This window comes from Macrobrachium rosenbergii, chromosome 45 (assembly GCF_040412425.1).
Source record: "Macrobrachium rosenbergii isolate ZJJX-2024 chromosome 45, ASM4041242v1, whole genome shotgun sequence".
NCBI classification, from domain to species: domain Eukaryota; kingdom Metazoa; phylum Arthropoda; class Malacostraca; order Decapoda; family Palaemonidae; genus Macrobrachium; species Macrobrachium rosenbergii.
This window is the reverse complement of record NC_089785.1, coordinates 19,432,707-19,445,206: the sequence shown is the minus strand read 5'-3', so window position 1 is coordinate 19,445,206 and position 12,500 is coordinate 19,432,707. Positions and strand designations below refer to the sequence as shown.

At 38.6% G+C, this 12,500-nt stretch overlaps 1 protein-coding gene across 14 annotated transcripts in view; it reads left to right on the top strand.

The window, feature by feature from the left end:
* Positions 1 to 12,500, top strand: part of Nuak1 (Nuak family kinase 1) — a 137,172-nt gene that overhangs the window by 15,901 nt on the left and 108,771 nt on the right. The window contains exon 2 of one of the 14 annotated variants that reach the window (XM_067088579.1): positions 5,773 to 5,814. The exons of the other annotated variants lie outside the window; for them this stretch is intronic. The gene's annotated coding sequence lies outside the window, so the exon portion shown is untranslated. The remainder of the gene's footprint in view (positions 1 to 5,772; positions 5,815 to 12,500) is intronic. 14 annotated transcript variants of the gene reach the window in all.

Sequence of the window (12,500 nt, the reverse complement as noted above, 5' to 3'; positions counted from 1 at the left end):
ATTTCAGCTTCAGATTTGGATGGAATAGAGCCAGTGGTTCTTATGAGCAATTTCAGCTTCAGATTTGGATGGAATAGAGCCAGCGGTTCTTATACCTTGGTGTTGATTTTTTTTTTTTTTTTAGGTAATTATCCGCATTTATTTTTCCTTAAATCCAGTCACAGGTACCTCGTCGTTTAAAACATTTTTATCCCCTTAAGGTCACTAAGAAGCAATTCTCCCATTTCACTGAAGAATTATTACTGTAATCGATCGACCCTTGGTTCCTCGTTTATGTTAGCACCCAATTGAAGGAACCAGCATGGGCGAAGATGCCCCAAATCACTCTTCGTCACTTCAGGGAAAAAAATTTATAAGTAGGTTAAAGTAATGATGGACTTTGACCATATTACGAAACTACCTCACTGTAATCAGAACGTCTGATTCTTGGAAACACGGAAGAAGGGGGGAGATCATGTTATGATTATTATAAGAGATAAAGAGAACTCTCACCATAATAGGAGATGATGAAACTAACTCTTTTCAGGCAGAACTTCCGATTCTTGGAAACACGGAAGAAAGGGGAGAGTTCTATTTATAATTATTTAAAGAGAGAGAGAGAGAGAGAGAATATAAAACTATGAGGAAGCGATATTACCTCGACTAGGGTACTGGTACGGGAAGGAGAAGTTGGTGGAACTAAAGTTGGCGAGATTCAGACTATAAATAAAACGGAAGCCTTTCAGCCCTCTCTCTCTCTCTCTCTCTCTCTCTCTCTCTCTCTCTCTCTCTCTCTCTCTCTCTCTCTCTCTCTCTTTCAATGTTATTTAGAAGAATCACAGATCTGTTTTTGTTTATATACTTGTGTCTATAAAGTTGGAGGCTAGGCCTATTTTCCTCGTATATATTAACTTGTTGATACTTCTCTATTTCCTGATTTCCAGGCCTAGATTCTTTCATGTTCAATTGCTTCTTATTCCGCTGCAAATGATACGTGTTTTGCAAATCCAGTTTATGATTTTTCAGTTTCCTGAAGTGGGATGCGAAGGATATACAGAATATATAATATATATATTTATATATATATACATGCACATATATATAGTATAATATACTTTTATATCTCTTACACTTCCGTAACTTATTTAAATAAATATATGATGATTACAAGTTTGTGACGTCATTTCTCTGTAAATAGTGTCTGTGAGGCGTTCATTTTTGTAGCCGGAGACTCGGGTTGTCCTTATTAGAACTCTTCTGTTAATTCTGTTGATTATATTTTAACAGACTGCGTAAATAATTTCACGGCAGGTAAGTACGAACTCACAAGAGGAGAAATATATTAATTTTAACATATCCTCTATATGTTATGTATGTATATATACGTTTATATATATACATATTATTATATATACAGTGTATATATATGTATATATGTACACACACACACATACATATTACTCACCTGAACACACACACACACACACACAAACTCACGCAGAATAATTAACCAGGAAGCATCGTAGGTCTGGCACCACCGTGAAATCACCCAGTCGACAAAATTGTCGTACCTTATCGCTTTGGCATTTCCGGTTGGGTATTTCCAAGTACCCAATGCAACAAGAAAGAACCCCCGCGTTTATGAAGGGGGGAAGGGGGGGTTAAATCTCCCCCTTCGTACTTTCTGGCGCCACCCCTTTCATTAAGGAACATGTATATATATATATATATATATATATATATATATATATATATATATATATATATATATATATATATATATATATATATATATATATATATATACTGTATATATATGTATGTATGTATGTATATATAAAGGACTGTGATTTAAATTTTTTCTACGGGTATATTTCTTTGTGTTTTAAAAATTGTAGATTTTTCTGGTTCTATAAATAAATGGTTATTGAATTTGAAATGTTCTGCGGAATATACCCAAAGGCATTCAATAATAATGATCATACTAATTTTTTGGAATTAACATGTATTGGAACCGTGGTTTTGATTGATGTAGGTATTATTATTATTATTATTATTATTATTATTATTATTATTATTATTATTATTATTATTATTATTATTATAGATTTAAAGTTCACAAATCAATTCCTATTTTTCTTGTTCATCTTGTTATGGGTCATATTGAAAATGGTTCCAGTAACTAAAATAGCAATCGTACGCATATTGTAATAATATATATATATATATATATATATATATATATATATATATATATATATATATATATATATATATATATATATATATATATATATATATATACTGTATGTATATATATATTATATATAATATATACATAGTGTGTATGTATGTGTGCAGGCGTGTACGAAACTCTATATATTTTATGTACAGTTTTAAGTTTCGTATAAAAATTATACATACGATATGCGTATACGATTATGTATGGGGCTTGTGCGAACGCTATCATATTTGTATGTATGCTTGCGCGCGCGAGCCCGCTTATGATGTTACGTAATACATTCCTATTTTTTAACAATTGCCCACAATATTTCGCATAACGATTCCCCGAGGGCGTGTAGTTGATGGCGTGTGCAATTAACCACGAAGAGACAGGGCGTGGCTTTGACAATGACTGGTCTTGTGTCTTTTAATTATTCTTGTTGTGGCGTTTCTTGTGGAAGTTGGCCGGTTTCAAGGAATCTTTGTTATTCAGGGAGACGTCAGTCAGTCTCTCTCTCTCTCTCTCTCTCTCTCTCTCTCTCTCTCTCTCTCTCTCTCTCTCTCTCTCTCTCTCTCTCTCTCTGTCCTGTCTTAATATTCGTGGAACCTTTTATTTGTTTATTTTATCAAGAATTCAAAGGAAAATAAGGATAGGTCGGAATCTCTCTCTCTCTCTCTCTCTCTCTCTCTCTCTCTCTCTCTCTCTCTCTGTTCTGTTCTGTTTTGGTATTCCTGTAACCTTTTATTTCTTTATTATATTAAGAATTCAAAGAAAAATAAGGGTATGTAGTAATCTCTCTCTCTCTCTCTCTCTCTCTCTCTCTCTCTCTCTCTCTCTCTCTCTCTCTCTCTCTCTCTCTCTCTCTCTCTTTATTTTAATATTCACGGAGGTTTGTATTTGTATATTTAAAATTCATAGGAACATGAGGACTGGTAATAAAGGCAGTTACTAACGATTGGGAAAGAAATTCGATAAAGAAATAAAAAAGAATTAGGATGGAGGATCGCCATCTGTGACCAAACGGTGAGGAAAGGGAGAGAGAGAGAGAGAGAGAGAGAGAGAGCTGAGGAAAGCTGAGGTGAATGTGAGGTGGTGGGTGGTGGTGTGTGTGGGAGGGGGGTGAAGGACACTACACCCCCTTCCAATCTCCCCTCCTTATCCTCCCCCCCCCTTGCTTGTCTAGCGCAGAAAATTAAAGGTACGTTGTGACAAGCAGAGCCTCTCTCTCTCTCTCTCTCTCTCTCTCTCTCTCTCTCTCTCTCTGCGGAAGGTTGCTGATAAGACATATCGATGCTTCAACTCAGCAAGGTGCATTGAATGCCCCAAGCAGATGTTATATTGGATTTTTGTGATTCTTATAAAACTGTAGGGGTGAGGTTGCAAGCCCCACGTCCTGTCTTGCCAGCTTTCGAGAGGATTGTTACGGGGGGTTACATTCTTTGTTTAGTAAAGGTAAGAGCCTTTAAGCTTGTGATGGTATCCTTTTCAACGAAATCGTACATGAAGAAGAATGAATATTCTCTCTCTCTCTCTCTCTCTCTCTCTCTCTCTCTCTCTCTCTCTCTCTCTCTCTCTCTCCGTTCTTCCCAGAACGAAAGGCAGTAGATCAGAAAGAAAGCAGGTTACGGGAAAGTTAAAAAAAGAAGAGAAAGGAATAAACTTTCTTCTGTTGATTTAGGGAACTCCTGTGGCCCGTCGTTGCTAGACACAAGAAGGGCCGTATGTAAACAAACTCTTCCTCTTCTTGCGGTTTTCACGAATACTTCTGGTCTTGCGTTTTGTTTTTTTGTCTGTATATTATGTCGAAGACTTCTTGTGTTGGGAAATATGTACTTGTATGTATTTTTGTTAAAGTCTTATTGTTATCATGAAAGTGCAAATTTCCTGTTTACGAAAAATTTTTTTTCTGTAAAAGAAAACTATTGTGCCGGCTTAGTCTGTCCGTCCGCACTTTTTTCTTGTCCGTACTTTTTCTGTCCGCCCTCAGATCTTAAAAACTACTGAGGCTAGAGGGCTGCAAATTGCTATGTTGATCATCCACCCACCAATCATCAAACATACCAAATTGCAGCCCTCTAGCCTCATTAGTTTTTATTTTATTTAAGGGTAAAGTTAATGATAATCGTGCTTCTGGCAACGATATAACATACGCCACCACCGTACCGTGGTTAAAGTTTCATGGGCCGCAGCTCATACAGCATGATACCGAGACCACCGAAAGTTAGATCTATAATCGGTGACCTTGATTATACGCTGTAGCGGCTGTACAGAAAAATCGATTGCGCCGAAGAAACTTCGGCTCATTTTTTACTTGTTTTTGTTATTTTTCAATAGTAAACAAAATGAAAACTAAAGTGTTCTTGAGTTAATGCGCTTTGCATGTCATGTAATTTAATACAATGCAAATTATTATTTACTCAAGGACAGGATTTTTTGTAGTCAGCATATTGATGAATAGTCATGGTTACTGTGTTTATATTGTGTATATGTATAGATTCACGAATTTTCGCGAAACGTGAGTCATGATGTGTTTAGTTCGTAAGTGTCATTAATCCCTGTCGTGTTGAGTAAGCGAGGTTAGAATAATGTATTTGTATATATATATATATATATATATATATATATATATATATATATATAATTTATTTATTATATATATATATATATGTATATATGTATATATATTATATATATTTACATATATACACACATATTTACATATAACACATAGACATACAATACATACACAAAGAGAGAGAGAGAGAGAGAGAGAGAGAGAGAGAGAAACTGGACGTAAAAAAACAAAACGCAAATCAGAGATATATATATATACTTTACAAAATTCTAGACCCGATGCAGATGCAATAAAATTAAGAGCCTCTTGTTCCGATGTCATTCCGCTGTAATGGAATTACGGTAGCAAAAAAAAAAAAAATGTAATTTCGAAATTTTTGTAATAAGGCGAGTGACCTTTCCTTGTCAGGGCTCTGCAATTTATTTACATAAGTCACGAACAGTTGTAACACACCAGGAAGCGAATTTCTATTTAATTTTTTTTTCGGAGGCGAGGGGTGAAGGTTTTGGGACGGGCAATCTCATACCCCCTTCTTGCCCATGCCCGAAGGAAATAAAAGCGCAGAAAAGGGAAGGGAATGAATTGATTGATAAACCTGTCTTTTGCCTCTTGAAGGAAGGAAGGTTATATAAATCGAGAAAAAACAGAAGCTAGATGAGAATTCCAAAGCTTGGCAGTGGAAGGGGAGAGACAGACATTCACAGACCGGAGATCAATCCCAAGAAGGGGGTGCGGCTAGGTACTGTTTAGGCCCCTTCCCAGAAAAGTCCAGTGTACATCTATGGCCTGAGCAGGTAATTATGTGCCTGGTGGTTAGTCAACTGTAGAGGAGTTGCAGCAGGTGTAGTGCTGACAACCTCATCCCGCAACTATATATATATATATATATATATATATATATATACAGTATGTATATATATTATATAATATAATATTCTGGATGCAATAATCATCAAATGAACACATTCTATTTGTCTTTTTCTTTTCTCCTTAGGTAAGTGATGCACTCAAGGAGTCCCCGTGGTTTTGTCTCTCAGTGAGTACTCTATTATAAGTTCAGTTACAAGTAGAAAGTATGTATGTATGTATTTATGCATTCGATGCGGAAATAAAAGTATTCGCACGGGAAAAGCCGAATGTGCAAACCAGCTCACCTTGTCATGCTCCAACAAATATTTGCGGTCGTGACCAAATAAAATCTGATATTTTGTGTTATTTTGCGGTTAAAAAAAATGGAGAACGAGGGAACAGGGTCGATAAGAGAGAGAGAGAGAGAGAGAGAGAGAGAGAGAGAGAGAGAATAGAATGACTGGATTTGGTGGTCCGAACCTCAGCGTCGATCTTTTATGTAGCTGTAAAAGTTGTCGTTTGGAGATAAGATGTGGTCGAAGCATTCGATATTACCCGCCGTATGTGATTTGTTGGAACGTGTCGCTTTCTTGGGCTGTCTTCTGTTTGTGTGTGTATGTGTGTGTGTTTATGTAGCTTTCATGAGCTGTCTTCTGTGTGTGTGTGAGTGTTTGTGTGTGTGCTTGCGAGCGTAATTTCCTGCTGGTTCCAGTATGTTTGCTTACTTGTGCCAGTGTGCGTGCGTGTGCTTGCGACCTTAATTCCCTTCATTTTCCAGTGAATGTTACTCACCGTATTTATCATATTAGTATATTTGTTTAAATTATAAGTTTTGTTAGGCATGTCTCTATTAAACCCGAGAGTAACTTTTAATTTGATATTTATGTTTTATTTATATATATATGTATATGTTTATACATATGTATTATGTATATATATGTATATATACATATACGGTATATATACATGCATATATATATAATATATATATATAATATATTCTTTAATAAAATTCCTTTTTTTTTCTTTTGTTGTTTCATCTTCTGCAATGCTCTGCAACTGCGGAATATTTGCGTTGTTTCACTCGCTGAAATTGCATTGGGAATTATGATGAGGAACCCTTTCCGCGCGTTAGAACTCGTTCATTCAGTTCTAATTATTTTAATGCGTTTGCTTATCGTGCAAAAATGTATCATCATTTATCTTATCTGTGTTTTCCCGTATTTTTGTGTTTTGTTTTTTGTGTTATCATTTTTCTTATCTCTGGTTTTCCCTTTTTTAGTTTTCTGTGAAAGAGAACTATTGTGCTGGCTTTGTCGGTCCGTCCGCACTTTCTATGTCCGCACCTTTTTGTCCTCAGTTTTTCTGTCCGCACTTTTTTCTGCCCGAACTCTTTTCTGTCCGCCCTCAGATCTTAAAATCTACCAAGGCTAGAGGGCTGCAAATTGGTATGTTGATCATCCACCCTCTAGTCATCAAACATGCCTAATTGCAGCCCTCTAGCCATAGTAGTTTTTATTGTATTTAAGGTTCAAGTTAGCCATAATCGTGCTTCTGGCAACGCAACAACCCAGGCCATCACGGCCGACTGAGAGTTCCATGGGCCGCGGCTCATACAGCGTTATACCGAGACCACCGAAAGATAGATCTGTTTTCTTCGGCCTTGATTATACGCTGTAGCGGCTGTACAGAAAACTCGATTTCGCCGAAGAATCTTCGGGGGAATTTTTAAGTGTCTGTTTAGTCCTTTTTTTTTTCGTTCTCATTCTTTGTGTGTCTTTCCAAGTGAATTTTTGTTCTTGTTGTGTTATGTCACAAAGACGATGACCTCCAAGAGATATGAGTCATAGAACTTGGTTGGGGTCACTATCTAGGAAAGGTCCTTTGTTTGTCATTCCAAGTATATTCTTTTCCTTTTGTTATGTTCCCTTATTCTTTGTTTGTCTGTCCAGGCGACCTTTTTTTTTTTTTTTTTTTTTCCTGAGCGACTGTACTTCGTACTGCAGTGCAGAACGAAGGCGATTGGACCGGTTGATGACGCAATACATTTTATAACGTCATGCTGTCCATGACGTAGTGATGTATATATATATATATATATATATATATATATATATATATATATATATATATATATATATATATATATGTATATGTATATATATATATATTTACATATATATATATATATATATATATATATATATCTATATATATATATATATAAATTCCGACTCATTGGGTCGAAAGTCTCTCAGTGAAGGCCAAAGGCGCTACCAACTGACCCACACGGGGTGGGTCAGTTGGTAGCGCCCTGGCCTTTCATTTGAGAGACCGGGGTTCGATCCCGATTTGAGTCGGAAATTTACGTATTTACTTTGTTTCTTAATGGATCTATGTCTATCTGTAATATCAATTTAATATTTTCGTAATTTTTTTTATATGTAAATAAGGTCATTTGGATTTTTTGTTTTTTGTTCTACTAAACTGGAGGGGTCTGGTAATGAGAGAGAGAGAGAGAGAGAGAGAGAGAGAGAGAGAGAGAGAGAGAGAGAGAGAGATCGCGAGCTTAATCCAGCAGGTGTAGCCTCATACCTAATCCTGTCGAGTGGCGTCGTTATCTTATCCCTCGGAAAATATACACCAAAATGGCGTCTTTACGAGTCGTGGTCTTTATTTAGGACATGGCCATGATTCAGGACATTTAAACGCTTCGAAATAACAAATAAACTCCTCAAGACATGCCCCGGAGCAGGAGATAGGGCTGGCAAAAGGCTGGTTACAATGTAGGCTAACAGGGAGTGTTATTGTCGTTCGCTGACTGTATGTTGTAGACTCTTTGATGGCATCGTGTTTGGTAATGTTGACAGGTGTTTGTTGCGCAGGTGTCTGGTGGGAAATGTTTGATCCCGTCATGTTAAATCGTCCGTTTTCACATATATCGTAACTTCTCGTAGCTACGATTAGGAAATGTTCTACGAAGCTGTTCTGCGGATAGAAAGCTCACCGGAGGCAGGCGAGTGTTTGCTGGAATCGACTGTGAAATATATATTAATATTCAAGAAACATTTTTTTGCTTGGTGTCGTCACAATCTGGTCTGTTGACATGAGTTTATCTGACCCAGTATCAGTTTCTTTCTTAAGTAGTCGGTGCGTTGTGTAATATTACAGTGCTCTCTCTCTCTCTCTCTCTCTCTCTCTCTCTCTCTCTCTCTCTCTCTCTCTCTCTCTCTCTGTGTGTTTCACTCTTTTTACTGTCTCTCATTTGCTGGTTTCAACTTGACGAATTGAATGTAGGTTATTCTCTCTCTTCTCTCTCTCTCTCTCTCTCTCTCTCTCTCTCTCTCTCTCTCTCTCTCCATTTACTGTCTCTCATTTGCTGGTCTCAACTGGACGAATTGACTGTAGGTTATTCTCTCTCTCTCTCTCTCTCTCTCTCTCTCTCTCTCTCTCTCTCTCTCTCTCTCTCTCTCTCTCTCATCCATCAAACGCAAAAATGCTTTCCCCATCCATCAAGCACTTAAGGTGAAATGAGACTTGAGAATGAGAAGGAATATTTTCTCTCTCTCTCTCTCTCTCTCTCTCTCTCTCTCTCTCTCTCTCTCTCTCTCTCTCTCTCTAAGCGCCCTGTAACACAATCTCCCGGTCAGAAAACGTGTTTGTTGTTTTCTTCGTTTTTGTTGTTACATTTCCCGGCAGAGTGAGATCCGGTTAGAGTAGAGAATGTAACGAGATTCTCATACCGTTATTAATATATATATATATATATATATATATATATATATATATATATATATATATATATATATTGTGGCTGCGTTCCCCTTAGTAGTCCGTTAGGATGAGGTTGCCAGCCCCATGTACTTCTTCATGTTGCAATCCACTACTGTCTAGGTCAGCAAAGGCTCAGTTGTGCTTAAAGAATCGTGCCTAAGGCTCTTTTTCGCCTGTGGATCGAACCCGGGCAATTTCACTTGCGCAAGGTGCATACATGCACACAGCACAATTGAATGTATACATAAGGATACCTTCAGTAAGTATACATGATTTACACATAGATACCGCTGTTTTCGTCGAACATTCCAACATTCATACCTCGGTGAGTATACGTAATATATACATAGATACCGCTGTTTCCAGTGAACATTCCAACATCCGTGAACATTCCAACATCGGATGTTATCTGCCGAAACCACACATAGGACACACGAAGCGGCTTATAAATGCGCCCGCGTAATTCCTCTGTGTGTATTTGTTGGCATATGACACCACGCTTTGTTTTGGTAGGTGGCCGCTTGCTTCACGGTCATATACTTCACGGCACTCTTGCTGCTTTCGTGGGGGGGGCAAGAGAGAGAGAGAGAGAGAGAGAGAGAGAGAGAGAGAGAGAGAGAGAGAGAGAGAGAGAGAGAGAATATTGAATGGCAGAACTGGACTGAAAAAACTGAGGGAGATTGATGGAAGAAATATAATTAGATTGAATGGGATGAAGGTAAATTTGGAGAGAGAGAGAGAGAGAGAGAGAGAGAGAGAGAGAGAGAACTGGACTGAAAAAACTGAGGGAGATTGAGAAGAGATTGAGGGATGAGGTAAATTTGGAGAGAGCAGAATGGGATGGGAAATGAGGAAGAGAGAGGAAAATGGCAGAACTGGACTGAGGAGATTGATAGAGAGAGAGAGAGAGAGAGCTGCAGAATGGGATGGAAAAAGGGATTAAGGAAGAAATATGTTTGATGAAGAAAAGGAATAAGGGAGAGAGAGAGAGAGAGAGAGAGAGAGAGAGAGAGAGAGAGAGAGAGAGAGAGAGATAATGGTTATTCGAGAAAGAAATATGATAAATCCCAAGTTAAACCAATCTGAGTCATGACATCAAGTCATCTCATCAAGCGACGTAACTTGACCAACTATAAACTGCGGATGCCATTTATTATATACCTATAGATTACTGCTCAGTAATCAGGTCTCCCCATCCTACTGACTCCTAGAGAAAGCAGGAAGTGCTACTTAATTCAAGTCTGCGTTCCAAGTTTTGGGTTCCAAATTTAGTCTGTTACCTTAAAACCCGAAAAATATTTTCTTCTCCAGCTCCATTACATCATTGTAACCTCACACTTTCTAGCATGCGTGGGTTCAAATTCCCTGTGGAAGACAGAGCTTCGTCATTAACTTCCCATCAGGATTCAAGGCTTGCAGAGGTGAGCGCGTCCAGGTAAGTGTGAGGAAATGGGAAAGCTGATGTCACTAAGGCTATTGCTAATAGTTTATGTTTCTGGGTATTTTAGACTATGATGTAGCACAAGTGTTAGAACTTAAGGGCTAATAGGTATCCTGGGAGATAGAGGTCAGCTGAGAGAGAGAGAGAGAGAGAGAGAGAGAGAGAGAGAGAGAGAGAGAGAGAGAGAGAGAGAGAGAGAGGAGTTGGTTGACTGAAGTATCTCGTTAGTGCTACCATTCATGTATCGCTGAAGATTGTCTTGTTAATGCTATACCAAGCCACCTTGTTAGCATATAACCTTCCTTACGTTAAGTGGCGGAGTGGTCAGTCGCCTCCTGTGATAGGTTAACCCGACCTTATATTCTATTGCTTGTTTCTTCTGGTCTGGGCTAGAATGGGGCTGTAGGGTGCCCCGTCTCTCTTCCCAGAATGCGTCACACTGCGATCAGCTGACCACCAGGTACACAAATCATCAAATTCAAGACTTTGAGGGAACAGTGCCAAATTTCCCCTTCCTCGCTTGGGACTCGAACCCTCATTGCCTCGGTATGGAGAGAGAGAGAGAGAGAGAGAGAGAGAGAGAGAGAGAGAGAGAGAGAGAGAGAGAGCCCAGCGGCTGGTGAATCACGGGTCATGAATCATTGCGGGGAAACGAGCGATAATTAAACCAGAAACTGTGTATATTTAGTCTCCTGAAAGAGCCGAGACGTCTATTGATCGACTATTTTTCGAGAGGCAACGTGGCAACCCTGTTAGATGTGAGCCCGATTAGGAATTAGTTTCTATTTGAGGGCTTTTGATTGCTTTTCGTAATTCGGTGGTTGAAATGTTATTTGAGGAGAGTAAACAGAAAGATAAAGTTTGTGAAAAAATCATTTTAAATGTTAATATTAATAGAACGTAGCACAGACATTTAAGTCAGTTGATTGAATAAATTGCTACATCGAGCTTTAATGCTTATGGTGTACGTGCAACTCTGTCAGCTGGGGACGATGGAATGGTTATTATTGTCCGTCTTCCAAACTAAATATCGTCGCTCAGAAGACTTTGAGGTGGAACCATTTTGGCAACACAAAGCAGAACATTGGACAATTCAAAAGTGGGGTCACTGTAACATAATGGATATGGTGGGGGGGGGGGCGGAATTTATTAAAAGCCTTCCCCCCCTTCCCCTTCCCCTTCAAAATACCCGGGCATGGTAGGTCGAGTGTGGGCATCGCCTTCATTCGCTCGGAATCTGGGTCAGGTTCCTGAATAAAAACAAATCCAGGTATGAACTTTCAGGGGCTTCGATTCATGAAGAATATGATTAAATCTCTCTCTCTCTCTCTCTCTCTCTCTCTCTCTCTCTCTCTCTCTCTCTCTCTCTCATCTTCTTGACATCTTCAACCCGGAAAATCGCCCTTCATTTGTTTGCAACATGGATGTTGGCACCGTTTAAAAGGACAGGGTAGCATGCGCTTGCCATTGCATGCCTGTAATATATGACTTCGGTATGCGCACACGCAGGCGCTCATGCGTCACATCGGAGGGCGATCTCGTCCCACATCTGCTTTATAGGCTGTTTCCAAGGTGTTTCTGCATATCGTAAAGTTAATGGGGTAGCAGACTCATCTCGAAAAACTCTTATTGGGGTAGTGTCGTCAGTACACTTCACG